At 38.6% G+C, this 16,264-nt stretch overlaps 1 long non-coding RNA gene across 20 annotated transcripts in view; it reads left to right on the top strand.

Annotated features, from left to right (window-relative positions):
- The window catches only part of LOC102156908, a 166,219-nt gene that overhangs the window by 23,066 nt on the left and 126,889 nt on the right, over nucleotides 1-16,264 (top strand). For 3 of the 20 annotated variants that reach the window (XR_005368469.1, XR_005368470.1, XR_005368459.1), the window contains exon 2: nucleotides 12,558-12,702. The exons of the other annotated variants lie outside the window; for them this stretch is intronic. This is a non-coding gene — a long non-coding RNA (uncharacterized LOC102156908). The remainder of the gene's footprint in view (nucleotides 1-12,557; nucleotides 12,703-16,264) is intronic. 20 annotated transcript variants of the gene reach the window in all.

Consider the following 16,264-nt stretch of genomic DNA (forward strand, 5'->3'; position numbering starts at 1 on the left):
TGGGTGTGATCTCTCCCCTTTCCTTTATGATTTTATTTGGGTTCTTTCTCTTTTCTTTTTGAGAAATCTGGCCAGGGATTTATTAATTTTATTCTTTCAAAGAACCAGCTCTTGGTTTCATTGATCTGTGTTCTACTGTTCTTTTTGATTTCTATTTCATTGATTTCTGCTCTAATCTGTATTATTTCTGCTCTCCTGCTGGGTTTAGGCTTTATTTTATGTTCTCCAGCTCCTTTAGGTGTAAGATTAGGTTGTGTGTTTGAGACTTTTTCTTGTTTCTTGAGAAAGGCTTGGATTGCTATATATTTCCCTCTTAGGACTGCCTTTGTTGCATTCCAAAGGTTTTGAACAGGGATCCCTGGGTGGCGCAGTGGTTTAGCGCCTGCCTTTGGCCCAGGGCGCGATCCTGGAGACCTGGGATCGAATCCCACGTCGGGCTTCCTGCATGGAGCCTGCTTCTCCCTCTGCCTATGTCTCTGCCTCTCTCTCTCTCTCTCTCTCTCTCTCTCTCTGTGTGTGTGTGTGTGACTATCATAAATAAATACAATTAAAAAAACTTATTAAAAAAAAACAAAGGTTTTGAACAGTTGTTTTTTCATTTTCATTTCTTTACATGAACTTTTAAAATTCTTCTTATTTATCTGGTTGACCCATTCATTCTTTAGCAAGATGTTCTTTAGCCTCCATGTATTTGTTCTTTCCAAATTTCCTCTTGTGATTGAGTTCCAGTTTCAAAGCATTGTAGTCTGAAAATATGCAGGGAATGATCCCAGTATTTTGGTACCAGTTGAGACCTGATTGTGACCAGTATGTGATCTATTCTGGAGAATGCACTCGAGAAGAATGTGTATTCTATTGCTTTAGGATGGGATGTTCTGAATATATCTGTGGAGTCAATTTGGTCCAGTGGGTCATACAAAGCCCTTGTTTCCTTGTTGATCTTCTGCTTAGATGATCTGTCGATTGCAGTGAGTGGGGTACTAAAGTCCCCGATGATTGTATTATTATTGATGTTTTTTGGTGGAGTCTTTAGGGTTTTCTATATATAGTATCATGTAATCTGCAAATAGTGAGAGTTTTACTTCTTCCTTACCAATTTGGATGCCTTTTATTTCTTTATGTTGTCTAATTATTGTGGGCTAGGACTTCCAGTACCATGTTGAATAAAAGTGATGGGAGTGGACATCCTTGTCTTGTTCCTGACTTTAGGGGAAAAATTGTTTTCCCCCATTGAGTATGATGTTGGCTGTGGGCCTTTTTTATGTTGAGAGATGTTCCCTCTAAACCTACTTTACAGAGAGTTTTTATTATGAATGGATGTTGTACAATGTGAAATGTTTTTTCTGAATCTCTTGAAATAATCATATAGTTTTATCCTTCCTCTTATTGATGTGACCTATCATGTTGATTTGTGGATATTGAACCACCCTTGCATCTTGGGAATAAATCCCACTTGCTAGTGGCATATGACTTTTTTTTTTTTTAAGATTTTATTTACTTATTTGAGAGGGAAAGAGAGAGCATAGGCAAGTGCTGAAGAGTAGCGGGGAGGGAGAAGCAGACTCCCCACTGAGCAGGGAGCCCAACAGGGGCTCAGTCCCAGGACACTGGGATCATGACCTGAACCAAAGGCAGACACTTAATTTACTGAGGTACTCAGGTGCCCCTGATTTTTTTAATATGTTATTGGATTCAGTTTGCTAATATTTTGTTGAGGATTTTGGCCTGTAGTTCTTTTTTGTGGTGTCCTTATTAGGTTTTGGTATCAGGGTGATACTGACCCCATACAATGAACTTGGAAGTTTTCCTTCCTCTTTTATTTTTTTGGAGTAGTTTGAGAAAAATGGTATAAACTCTTTTTTAAATGTTTGGTAGAATTGGCCTATAAAGCCATCTAGTCCTGGATTTTTGTTATTTGGGAGTTTTTTGATTACTGATCCAATTTCATTGCTGGTGATTGAACTGTTCAAATTTTCTGTTTCTTCCTGGTGAAGTTTTGGTAGGTTATATGTTTCTAGGAATTTATCCATTTCTTCTAAGTTGTCCAGTTTGTTGGCATAGAAGCTTTCATGATCTCTTGTAATTGTATTTCTGTGGTGGTGTTATTTCTTCTCTTTTATTAGTAATTTTGTTTCTTGGGTCCTTTTTTTTAACCCCTTAATGGGTCTTTATCTTTATCTTAGAGGTTTATAAATTTTGTTGGCCTTTTCACGGAACCAGCTCCTGGTTTCATTGATTAGTGTTCTATTGTTTTTTAATTTTTTCTCTGATCTTTATTATTTCCTTCTTTTTGCTCAGTTTGAGTTTTGTTTGTTGTTCTTGTAGCTCTTTTTAGGTGGATAGTTAGGTTGAGTTTTTGTTTTTTAGGTTTTTTTTTTTTTCTTCTTGAGGTAGCCCTGTGTTGCTATAAACTTCCCTTTTAGAACCACTTCTGCTGCTTCCCAAAGATTTTGAACCATTGTTTTTATTTTCATTCATTTCCATGTACTTTAATATTTTTTATTTCCTGGTTGACCCATTTATTGTTTAGTTGCATGTATTTGTGGTCTTTCTAGTTTTTTTTTTTTTTCTTGTGGTTGACTTCTAGTTTGATAGTGTTATGGTCAGAGAAGATGCATGGTATGTCTCCAATCTTCTTGAATTTGTTGAGGCTTCTTTTATGGCCTAATTTGTTATCTGTTCTGGAGAATGTTTTATGTGCACTTGAAAAGAATGTGTATTCATTCTGCTCTTGTAGGATGGAATGTTCTGAATATATCTGTTAAATCCATCTGGTCCAGTGTCTCATTCAAAACCATTGTTTCCTTGTTGATTTTCTGCTTAGATGATTTGTCCATTGATGTAAGTAAGGTGTTAAGTCCCCTACTAGTAATTATGTTATTACAAATTAGTTCCTTTTTGTTTGTTATTAATTGTTTTATATATTTCGGTGCTCCTAGTGGGGTGCATAAATATTTACAATTGTTATATCTTCTTGTTGGATTGTCCCCTTTATTATATAGTGTCCTTCTTTGTCTCTTGTTAATCGTTGGGTTTTGTTTTTGTGTTTTATTTTCTTGTTTTTAGAGAGAACAGCAGAGGGAGAGGGAGAGAGAGAATCTTAAGCAGGCTTCATGCCCAGCACAGAGCCCAACACAGGGTTTGATCCCATAACCCTGAGATCATGACCTGAGCTGAAGCCAAGAGTCAGACACTTAACTGACTGAGCCACCCTCGTGCCCCAATTTACAGTCTTTGTTTTAAAGTCTATTTTGTCTGATATAGGTATTGCTACTCTGGCTTTCTTTTGACATCCATTTGCATAATAAATGTTTCTTCATCCCCTCAACCTCAATCTGCAAGTGTCTTTTGGTCTAAAATGAGTCTCTTATAGGCAGCATATAGATGGGTCTTGTGTTTTTAATCCATTCTGTCACTCTATGTCTTTTGATTGGAGTATTTAGTATATTTACATTCAAACTAATTATTGACAGATATTAATTATTGTAATTTCATTACTTGTTTTGTGGTGGTTTATGAAAATTTCCTCTGATCCTTTATAGTCTCTTGCTCTATCATTGTTTACTGGTTTTCTATTTCTATTTATTCTTTGCATACTTATTAGTGGTTTTTGATTTGTGGTTATCATGAGGTTTGTATATAACACCTTCAGCACACAGCAGTCTGTATTAAGCTGATGGTGTTTAAGTTTAAAGCCATTCTTTCCTACTCTCCTCCCCACGTCTTCAGTATATGCTGCTGTATTTTATATCTTTTTGTTATATGAGTCCTTTGACTGATTTTTTAGCAGAAATATTTATTTTTACTACTTTTGTTTTTCCTACCTTCATACTGTCTTTTTTTTTTTTTTTTTTTTTTTTTTATCTTTCTGTTCCACCCAAAGAGTTTCCTTTTATATTTCTTGCAACACTGGCTTAGTGGTTATGAACTCCACTAGTTTTTGTTTGTCTGAAAAACTCTTTATCCCTTCTTCTATTCTAAGTGGAAAGTCTTGCTGTATAGAATATTCTTGGCTCCAGGTTTTTCCCTCTCAGCATTTTGAATATACCACTCCTTTCTGGCTTGGAGGTTTCTGCTGAAAAATTTGCTGATAACTTATGACGTTTCCTTTGTATGTAACTGTCCTCTTTTGTCTTGCCGCTTTTTGTTTGTTTCACAATTTTATTTAAATTGTAATCAGTTAACATATAGTATAATGTTAGTTTCAGGAGCAGAGTTCAGTGATTCATAACTTACGTATATAACATCCAGTGCTCATCACAAGTGCCCTCCTTAATACGCATCACCCACTTAGCCCATCTTCTCCACCCACTTTCCCTCCAACAACCCTCAATTTGTTCTCTATAATTGTCTGTCTGTCTTGGTGCTTTTAATATTTTTAATCACTATATTTTGCCATTTTAGGGATCCCTGGGTGGCGCAGTGGTTTGGCGCCTGCCTTTGGCTCAGGGCACGATCTTGGAGACCCGGGATCGAATCCCACATTGGGCTCCTGGTGCATGGAGCCTGCTTCTCCCTCTGCCTATGTCTCTGCCTCTCTCTCTCTCTCTCTCTCTCTCTGTGACTATCATAAAATAAATAAATAAATAAATAAATAAATAAATAAATAAATAAATAAAAATTAAAAAATAAGTAAAAAAAATTAGTTCTCCCTCAGGCATGTTACTTATATCTGTTTCACTTAGACCTCTGGCTGTGGCCTTGTCTTACTCTTTCATCTGGGACAAATTCCTCTGTCTTCTCATTTTGTCTAAGTCTCTGTGTCTGTTTCTCTGTGTTAGGAAAGCTGCATTTACTGTTCTTGAGGATAATGGCTTTATGAAGAAGAGGTCCTGTCCTGCAATGTAGTGCCCCCTGTTCCCCAGGGCCCGGCACTTCCTGGAGTGTCTCCAGTGTGTGCTACCTGCACTCTTTTGTTGTGTCCTGGGTGCTTTATCCTTCAGACTAATCATCTGCAGAGGCTCTCTTTGCCTATTGTGGGCATTTCATTTCTGGCTTGAATGTGGTACATTTTAATTAGATGTGCTCTGGTCTGCTTGTAAAATGAGACCTGTCACTGCCACCCAAACCAAGGCCTCACAAAACTCCCAAGTTGAGAGACTCAGTGTTGGCAGGGGTTTGGGTAGGTCTTCTAGGGTAGGGGGCCTGCCAAGCTGGGACTGAGGCAAGCATGACTAGGAAGGGCAGTTCTACTAGAGCATGGGGAGTGAGAGGGGTTCAGTGTAACCAAGTTAGGTAGCAAATGTCTATGCTGTGCTGGTTTCCACAGGTGGCTCTGTGCTTATGCTGAGGGGTGGGGGAGGAAATGGCACCTGCCAGTTTTCTTCATGAATGCTGCTTCTTTGAGGCATTCTCTGAGATGAGCAGATAACTTCCTCACCCTGTGCTCCAAGTGCCCTTCAGATTGCTATTTCCTTGCTGTATGTCCACAGACTCTTTGCTTCTCCAAGAGCAGCTTCAGTGTACTCCAAGCTTTCCTGGAGCCAAGCATGGTGATCTTTAAAACTCCAGGCTTTAAGCCTTGCTGATTGTAAGAACTGACAAAATTTGGGCCCTCTCATTTTCTTTTTTTTTTCTTTTTTTTTTAGCATGAAGTCTTTTTTTTTTTTTTAATTTTTATTTATTTATGATAGTCACAGAGAGAGAGAGAGAGAGAGAGAGAGAGGTAGAGACACAGGCAGAGGGAGAAGCAGGCTCCATGCACCGGGAGCCCGATGTGGGATTCGATCCTGGGTCTCCAGGACCGCGCCCTGGGCCAAAGGCAAGCGCCAAACCGCTGCGCCACCCAGGGATCCCGGGCCCTCTCATTTTCCAAGCCAATTGCTATGGGGATTCATTTTCCCCATAGGCTCCCCTGTGTGTTATTCTGCCTCTTGCCCTTCTCTGTGACTGTGGTTACCTTCCCACTGCAGCAGCCACAATCCGTTTTTCTCCTAAACCACATCTCCACACTTCCTGTCTTCTTCAGTGTGGCCTCTTCTCTAGCTTTAGTTGTGGAGTTTGTTCTGCCAGTCTTCAGATTGGTTTCTGAGGTATTTAGGATGATTTGATAGTTATCCAGTTGTATTTACAGGATGTGGTGAGCCTAGGGTCCTCCTTCACCGCCACCATCTTCCTTCTCTGTCCTCTTTATTATTATATAGTGTTATATAAGTATTGCTGCCTTCACTTTCTTTTTGGCATCTGTTTGCATGATAAATGTTTCTTCCCTCACTTTCAATCTGCAAGTGTCTTTCAGTCTAAAATGAATGCCTAGATTGCTTAGTTGGTTAAGCATCTGACTCTTGATTTTGGCTCAGCTCATGATCTCAAGATTATGAGATTAAGCACTGCATCAGGCTTTACACTCAGAGTGGAGCCTACTTAAGATTCTCTCCCCAAGTCCGCATCCTCCTCTTTAAAAATAAAATAAAATGTCTCTTGCAAGCAGCCTATAGATGGGTCTTGTTTCTTTTTTTGTTTGTTTGTTTGTTTCTTTTATCCATTTTGTCACCCTTTGTCTTTGGAGCATTCAAAGTAGTTATTAATTGATATATATTTATTGCCATTTTGTTGTTTTGTAGTTGTTTCTATAGATGTTTTTTTTATCCTTGTTAACTTTCATGGTTTGTTGTCTTTCTTTAATGATATAGTTGGATCCCCTTCTCTTTATTCTTTGCATATCTATTATTGGTTTTGATTTGTGGTTACCATTAGGTTTGTATATAACATCTGCTGTATATAGCAATCTATATTAACTTAATGTTTTTTTAAGTTTGAATCCATTCTTTAGTCCTCTCCCTCCCATATTTTAGGTATATGGTATCATATTTTATATCCTTTTATTTTGTGAGTTCTTTACTATTTTACAGAAATATTCATTTTTACTGCTTTTATGTGTTTTACTTTTCATATTTTCACTTATTATCTTTCCAGTCCACTCAGAGTCCCTTTTAATATTTGTGGGAGGGCCAGCTTAGTGGTCATGAACTCCTTTAGTTTTTGTGTGTCTGAGAAACTTACCTTTTTCTATTCTGAATGAAACTGTTCTTGGATGCAGGTTTTTCCCTTTAAGCACTTTCAATATATCATGCCACTCCTTTAGGCCTGCAGTTTTTACTGAAAAATCCACTAATGGCCTTATGGGGTTTCCCTGGTTTGTAACTGTCTTCTTTTCTCTTGATGCTTTAAAAATTTTTTGTTGCTACTTTTTGCTATTTTAATCACTCTGCATCTTGGTTTGGAGCTCCTTGTATGTGTAGGGGGGGATGTCTCTGTACCTCCTGGACCTGGATCTGTTTCCTTCCCCACATTAGGGAAATTTTCAGCTATTAATTCTTAAAATAAATTTTCTGCCCCTTTGTCTCTGTCTTCTTTGTTGAGATCCCTGCAATGCAGATGTTATTATGCTTGATGGAGTCTCTGAGTTCCTGAAGACTATTCTCTCTCTTTTTTTTTTTTCTGAAGACTATTCTCAATTTGCATAATTTTCTTTCCTCTCCTTTGCTCCGCTTGGTTAGTTTCCATTACCCTGTCTTCCAGGTCATTAATTCATTTCTCTGCTTCTTCTTTCTTGCTGTCCATTCCATCAAGTCTTTTTAATTTCATATATTGTGTTCTTGATCTCTGATTGGTTCCCTTTTTTTTTTTGTCTCTGTTAAGGATCTCACTGATGTCCTCCCTCTTTTCTCTAATCCAGTGAGTATCTTTATGATCATTACTTTAAATTCTCTATCAGAGATTACTTAAATCTTTTTCACTTTGATCTCTTATTGTGGTTGGTCCTGTTCTTTCATTTGGGAGATGTTTCTCTGTTTCATTTTGCCTGGCTTTCTGCCTCTGTTTCTGTGTGTTAGAAAAGTCAGCTATGTGTCTTGCTCATAACAATAATAGCGTTATAAAGCAGAGGTCCTGTAGTGCCCTGCAGTGCAGTGTTTCCTGTTCCCCAGGGCCTGGCACTTCATTGGGTGTCTCCTATGTGTTGTGTGTGTTCTGCTGTTCTTCTTGGCCTCTTTTTTTTCTTCAGCTGTCTATAGAGGTTCTCTTTTTTTTTAATATTTTATTTATTTATTCATAGAGACACACACACAGAGAGAGAGAGAGAGAGGCAGAGACACAGGCAGAGGGAGAAGCAGGCACCATGCAGAGAGCCTGACGAGGGACTCAATCCAGGGTCTCCAGGATCATGCCTTGGGCTGCAGGCGGCGCTAAACTGCACCACCAGGGCTGCCCCAGAGGTTCTCTTTGACTACTGTGGGCAGCAGCGTGTGCTGGTCTGCTTGCAAAATGAGACCTGTCCCCACCATTGCCAAAAGTGAGGTCCTGTAAATCTGCCAGATCAGGAGATGTCGTGCTGGCAGGATTTATACTGGTCTTCTGGAGGAGGAGCCCACAGTGCTGGAACTCAGGCAGGTGTGATTAGGAAGGATGATTCCAATGAAGCACAGGAAGGCAGGGCTTGGTACAAGTAAGTTACGTAACCAGTGTTGGCACTACACTGGTTTCTGAAAGTGGATGTTTATGCTGGGTGATGGGGGAGGGAAATGGCACCTGTCAACTTCTTTCTTCCTGGAAGGATCACTTCTCCGTGATCCCGGTCTCACTGGCCACACTCTGAGATGAGCAAATCAGTCTCTCTTCAGTCTGCCCCTGGTGTTTTTCAAACTGCTGGCTCTGTGCTGTATCTGCATTGGCTATTTGTCTTTAAGGGCTGGGATTCGGTTTCCTAATACCTTCCAAGCTCTCCTAGAACTGAGCCTGCTGATTTCTAAATTCTAGGCTTTAAGTCCCACTGGTTTAGAGACCTTATGAAATTCAGCCCTTCTCACCTTCAAAGGCAAATATTATGAAGATTGATCCTCCTCATCTATGGGCTCCCTGGTATGAAAGTCTGTTTTCTGCTTTTCTGCATGCCACCAGCTCCCTCCCAACTGTAAAAAGCCATGGTCCACTTCTCTCCCAAACTGCATCTTCACCATTCCTATCTTCTTCCTTGCCTTTTAGTTGTGGAGTTTGTTCTGCCTTTTTTTTTTTTTTTTCAATTGTTTTCTGGGTTATTCTGATATGAATGTTATCTAGTTGTATCTACGGAAGAGGTGAGCTTCGGGTCCTACTCTGCCAACTTCTCAACAGCTGACCTGGTAGTTCCTTTCTAATTTGACAGTGTAAATTCAGGGGAGTTGACCAATGAGGTGTAACAGGGACATAATTGAATAACCCTAAGAGGCATTGTCCTGTTAATGCAATAGCCATCTAGGCATTCATAGGCCCAAGGAGAATGATAGTCATTACAAAGATAAATAAATCCTGTTGAGGGCAGCCCGGGTGGCTCAGCGGTTTGGCACCTGCCTTCAGCCCGGGGCCTGATCCTGGAGACCCCGGGTTGAGTCCCGCATCGGGCTCCCTGCGTGGAGCCTGCTTCTCCCTCTGCCTGTGTCTCTGCCTCTCTCTCTCTCTGTGTCTCTCATGAATAAATAAATATAATATTTTTTTTAAAAATCCTGTTGAGTAAACACTTCCACTAAGGTGGTACTGTTAATGGATTCATTCACAAAGATTGTTGCATTTGCCCATTCAAACCAGAGATCAGTTAGGTTTTCTCCTAACTTGAAATAAAAGTTCTAAATTCCAGAGGTTATCTCCCTTAGCAATGGCCTGGGAGTTACAGATGTGACAGCATTTTTTCAGGTCAGATAAGAGTAAAGGAAGGAAAGTATGCTTAGTTAAAGTATGAAATCTTGGAGTGCCTGGGTGGCTTAGTTGGTTAAGTGTCCAACTCTTGATAATAGCCTAGGTCTTGATCTCAGGGTTGTGAGTTCAAGCCCCACGTTGGGCTCCATGCTGGGCATGGAGCCTACTTAAATAAATTAAAAAAAAAAAAAAGTGGGAAGTCTTGATCTGGTATATCAGGAGGAAGCAGTCTACCTTCCTGTCAGCTCCTTCTCTTCCTAGTCAGTCTGATTTGGAGGTCTTTAGTTTTTGCACAGGACCAGATATGCAGATGAAATGTGTGTCCAGGGTTCATGTGCCTGAGGTTTCACTGTTTTCTGGGTAGTGAGAAGGACCTGGTATAGCCCCTTCCAAGAAGATTCAAGGGCAGTCTTTGTTCTTAGCAATTACAAATCAGGAGGGTGAGAGGAAAATTGGAAACATTAGTTTCATAAGTCTTGGTAGCCAGATATTTGAGGAAACTAGAAGAATTCAGGATCCAATTCAATTTACAGGTATGTAACAAAAGGTCAAAGACAATTAACAGGCTCATAATCTAATATAGACAAAAGTGCAAATAAAATTTTTGTCTCTGCTGTTGCCCCCATCTTTTACCAATGATAATCATCATAAAACTAATTTGTTTGCATTAAACTTGGCCTGATTGTAGAAGTACAGTAAGAATAGTGATTGACTATGTAACAATAGTCTTTAGAGATGGTCTTTTCTAAAACTGCTTTGCTGGAACCTCTAAGCAAGGTACACAGATTGATTTTCCAGCAGGCATTATTGGCTGCATAAAGCCAACCTTAGTTCCCCAAAACTGGTCATATATGAGTCTATACCCATTTCTCTCAAATATGACATTCCAATTAAAACCTCGGTAACATAACCAACGTTTCCAATTGTGCCCTGTTACAAGGACCAATTCTTATTGAACTTACATAACTAACTGTTTTGCCAGGAAAAGAACACTCAAGGGTTTCCAAATTCCAGAAGAATCAGGGAGAGAGTAAAAGTAAATGTTTCATCTTTGTTTTCAATGGTATATTTTTACCAAATTGTTGCATCTTATTGATAGCTTAACAGGAAAAGTTTTCTTAAATCTGGAAAAACAGCACATTAAAGAACTGGTACTGTTTCAAACAAGTTATTAAAAATTATAATTTTCCTCTTCAGTTCTTTCAGGCCCATGTAATTAATTCATATTCTTGAGTCCAGTTTTTCAGTTGGTTCTGGAAATTCTTACCCCATTTAGGTTTATGATCTCAAAGTTACAGAAACATCTCACAAATTCTTTCCTTGAATCTTCTTGAAGATAAAGTACTTTTGCGGAAACACTTTTACAAAGCATCAAAGTAAGATAATAACTGTAAATGACAAAAAGACTTAAAAATGCCCTTGGTTAAAGATCTGATGAGAGTTCATCATAATGGAATGAACAAGGAAATTCGGTTATTTCTGTAACATAAAACATTTTTAAATAAAAAGTAGAATTATGTCTAATCATTATACCAGGACATGTCAGATTTCCAAGAATTTCATATAATTTTAGAACACTTATTAATAATACATCTACACAAATATAATCTAGGAAGGTTTGGCATCACTTATTTGACAATGTTTCCCATGTAATTTAACATCTCAAGCCTAATTAGTTTAACATTTCTTTTTTTTTTTGTAAGGAGAGTGAACAAATCTATTGAGATGTTCCAGGATCCTTTGAAATTCCAAAGTTAGTTTGAGGTCAAAAAGACTTTACTTAAAATATGATGTGGTAGAAGTTTGTCAAAAATATCAAAGAAGGGACGCCTGGGTGGCTCAGTAGTTGAGTCTCTGCCTTGGACTCAGGGCGTGATCCCGGGGTTTCTCGGAATTGAATCCCACATTGGGCTCCCCGAGAGGAGCTTATCTCTCCCTCTGCCTATGTCTCTACCGCTCTGTGTGTCTCATGAATAAATAAAATCTTAAAAAAAAAAAAATCAAGGAATTTTAGGATACTTGGTCAAACAACAGTAGCCTAGGCCACTGGGAAACAATATAGTTATCCATTTAACAGTAGTGACAAAGACTTCATAGGCAGATATAGACAATTAAGTAGTTTAAAAAAAAAAAAAAAAAACCACCACCGCCTTAGCTCTTTGAATAGAGAAGGTTCAACTTTAATCAAAGACATAATAAAGATAACATGAAGCAAGGGAGATGATTTTGATAAAACACAAAAATCCTTCTAAATAGATTATTTAAAATAGTAAAAAACAAAACCCCCACCTTTATGATCTCTTGTTAAGAGCAGACCAATAGTCCAAGAAAACTTTGTCTTTTTAAGAAAGAGAAAAACCAAATTTTGTACTAGCTTACTTTTGATACTGAAACTCATTCACTTAAATTCATTTCATTTGTAGCCAGTCCTGACCACACATACAATTTCTTTTCCTTATTATTTCTAGTAGTTTTAATTATATACATGAGAACTTTCATTCTAAAAAGACTTAATGTTAGTGAAAATAAAGAAGTAATCAGTTGTGAACTTTTAACATTTTGTGGCTTGGCAGGTATATAAATAAGTACTTCTTCACTTTTGGAAACCTGCTTTTCAGTATTTTATTTGGAAAAGATCTGGATATTTAATGAATTAACTTGACTCATCATTTAACTTAGCAAAATTTTGGTTTCCAGTTACCCAAAAGATTTGGGAAAACTACTTAAAAAGTTCACTTAAAACCGTTTTGTCCTATTTACATTATTTAATTTACTTGTTCTTAATAATTTTATTTAGGTTATCCACTAAAACTTGATGAGACATTACACAAAGTCAGCCATTATACCAAGCTATTTTCCTTCTTTCTTTCTTTTTTTTATTTAAGTAGGCTCCATGCCCAGTGTGAAGCCCAGTTTGGGACTTGAACTCCCCAAGATGAAGACCCGAGCAGAGATCAAGAGTGGGACACTTAACCAACTGAGCCACCTACGTACCCCCTAAGCTATTTTTCTTGCTGACAAATTTCATGAGAGGTAACATGAATGAATGTATTTGACCAGTAAACCCAGTTAGGATAGAAGTTGTATTTGTGCATTATATTTAAGGCTGGTAACTATGAAAACACGCCTATTTTAATTAAACCAAACTTAAACCAGCTTTTATTTGCCAAAGAGTAATCCAGATCACATGACTCTGAAAAATTGTTGGATTGGTTCCTATTATATTTTTGAGAATTTTTATGAATACTTAATTCATATAAGTACTTGATTTTTCTCTAAGCCAGTTAAATACAGCTCTTTAGAAATTAATTTTGGCAGTATCATCCAGAGGTAGAAAGTACCACAACTGTAACATGTATACATGGAAACATACAAACATAGACACAGACACCTTATAGCTTCTGCACACTTAAGATTTCCAATAGGAAATTGGAAGCCCAAGTTCCAAATGGCCTTTCCCTCTTTTGTTTTTCTTCTGATAAGAATTACCTCCCTAAAGGGGTGCTTGGGTGGCTCAGTCAGTTAAATGTCATCTCCCTTCAGCTCAAGTCATGATCTCAGGGTCCTGAGATCAGGCTTCAAATTGGGAGGTCTGCTTCCCCCTCTCCCTCTGTTCCTCTCCCCTGCTTATGCAAGTGTACATGCGCTCTCCCCCCGCCCCCCAAATAAATAAACTTTAAAAAAAAATTAACCTTCCTAAAAAATAAAATAAAAATCAGAATTATCCCCTAAAGTTTGTAGGGCACAGGGAAGAATGAAAGTTATAAGCCCTTTAAGATAAATAGGGGAGATTTAGGGGTTGGTGAAAAAGGAATAGGTACACTTTGAACTGTAGAGATGCATTTCTAGTTTTACAAGGATTATAGGATAAAGATAATTGCTTCCAATTTCTCCAAGAATTGGGTTGAAACTTAAATGATATCATAGGTTGATCCATCCATCCATCTAACTGCTTTATCTTCAATTTGCTTAGGGGAGAAGACCTAAAAACAAAAGTTCATATCAGGCTTTGAATATCAGCTTCCAATTCACCCAGTTTTTACTACAAAGCTACTTAAAAATTTATTTTAAATATCTTACCAGTTTTCAGCCAAGACAAACAATATTTATGGTAGTATTGACAGCTTCATGGACTGAAGAGGCATCCCCAAAGAACATGCAGAAGATATTTTCTTTTCCTTTCTCTACCTTATACTAGAGACAAAGTACTGGGAGAACTGACTCTGGTAAAAATTCTTACCCTTAGCCAGTTTCAGCTAGTTTTCCCAAGATCCCATCTGCAGGTTCTGAATGGGGTTTAAAGTGGAGACTATAGCTTCAGTATTTATCGGAATTTGGCGAAGTTTTCATTAATTTTTTATTTTAGTTTTACTTCGGCTGTTGGAGAGATTTTCTGGTAAACTGCTGCATTATTCCCCTTGTATCCCATCAATTTTTGAAGAGGCCCATATGGGGCTCCTCCTTCCAAAGTAGATATGGGCCATTAGCTAGGTGGTTTTGATGCAAATAGGCCAAGTTGGGGACCCAGAGGGGGTCCTGTAGGACCAGCCAGCAGGGTCCTTGGCTTTGGGCAGGATGGAAATCAAGTGTGAGCCAGCAAGAGGTGAAACTAGTTTACTGAAGATATAGAAAGCATATATAGATGGAGTGTCTGGGAGACTCAGAAAGGAAAAGAAGAAAGGGTCTTATCTTTGCTTGGGGCCTGGGGTGTTTATTGAGGATAGTGGTCTAGTAGTGTATGTCCTCTCAGACATCCAGGAATAGATTAAACAAGAACAAATGCTCAGGTGTTCTCCATAATTTTTTTTTAAAGATTTTATTTATTTATTCATGAGAGACACACAGAGAGAGAGGCAGAGATATAAGCAGAGGGAGAAGCAGGCTCAGTGCAGGGAGCCTGACATGGGACTTGATCCTGGGACCCCAGGACCACACCCTGAGCCAAAGGCAAACACTGAGCCACCCAGGCTGAGCCACCCAGGCATCCCAGGTGTCCTCCGTAATTTACTTTTGTCCTGGAGCCAAGATCTTGGTTTCAAGGTGTCTAAAGTCAGTGGTCTTGGAAGTACATTATGACCTCACCTGGTGACTCCTTAGACTTCTCCATCTATTGTGCTGAAAAACTCCAAAGAAATCATTAATTTCTTGACCTTTACAAGGAGGACATACAGGAAAGCATGTGTAAGGCAGGGGTGCTGGTCTTAGCAGGAAGAAGAATGAAGGAAAAAAGAGCTTTTCTTCCCCATCTCAGTTTTTTGTTTATGCTCATGTAGTCTTTACAGAGTGGAAGGATAGTTGAGACAGGGGACTACTAGAATGAGTACTCAAGGAAAGGAGGAAGAGAAGGAGCAGTAGAAGTTATATTAGTCTTACAGTCTTTTGTTTTAGGCTTTTTAATTTTTTAAAAAATTAATAACTAATCTTTAATTTTTCATTAGGCTTTATAACAGTTCTTTCAATGAAGCTATTTTGGAATTTTGAAACTTTTTGGAGTTTTCTCTATGCCAATTAAAATAGGTTTTCCATTCCGTTTGATTTGGGAATCCTTACTTTCAAGTGGCTTCTAAATGATCTTATCTACTTGGAATGTTCCCCATAATGGCCATTGTAATTCTAGGTTGTAATTCCCTTCAGGGCTGGCAGCAGTTTAGTAGGACCCTACCTATAAGTAGAGTTTAACCCACATTTTCTGTACAGCCATATCTAGGTACAAATGGGGTATAACCCATATTTCTGTAGAGCACTATTTTGGGACCTCAACCTGATGGTTACCAAGCCAAGTTCTTAGAACATGAAACAAGCTTTGTAAGATTTTGCCGTTTTTGTAGCTTTTTACAACTTCAGGACCAATTTTTATACATAAAATAGGCAGTTGTGTCAGAAAGTGGCACATTTGACTCTTTGGATTGTAAGAATTCCATTTTTATTATTTATTTATTTGTTTAGCTAAGTTGTGTCAGTTGGAGGTAAACTAATATCTGAAAGGCATGTTTTGCTGGGTTGTAAATTGTGTGATTTTACAATGTACTTCATTTCACAGAAATGTTCTTGAAGTTGGCAGGTGACCTAGTGTCAATCTAACCCATTCCATGACCAACTGATCTGAATGTGGGAGTCTTTGGGTTAGGTGGCAAGCACTCTAACAGTTTTTAAATGCTTGACCTGTACCCACCAGTTTTGTGAGTTTTGTGTTGTTTACTTCTGGAGATTCCTATTAGGAATGGCCTTTACATAAAACAAAATTTTATTCTTCTGAGGCCTCCCACTGGATCCAGCTTAAATCAGACCCAACCCAATTCTGAATTCAGTATTGTTTTTAATTTGGACCCAGTCCAACTCTAGCCAGTAACCACCAGTCTGGGGATTTGGGAAAGGATTGAACCAGCGGACCTCAACAGTTGAGGACTTTTTAAAAAAATATTTATTTATTTATTCATGAGAGACACACAGGCAGAGACACAGGCAGAGGGAGAAGCAGGCTCCCCTCAGGGAGCCCCATGCGGGACTTGATCCCAGGACCCCGGGATCATGCTCTGAGCTGAAGGCAGACGTTCAACCACTGAGCCATCCAGGCGTCCCAACAGTTGGGGACTCT

This window comes from Canis lupus, chromosome 13 (assembly GCF_011100685.1).
Source record: "Canis lupus familiaris isolate Mischka breed German Shepherd chromosome 13, alternate assembly UU_Cfam_GSD_1.0, whole genome shotgun sequence".
In the NCBI taxonomy this organism is placed as follows: Eukaryota; Metazoa; Chordata; class Mammalia; order Carnivora; family Canidae; genus Canis; species Canis lupus.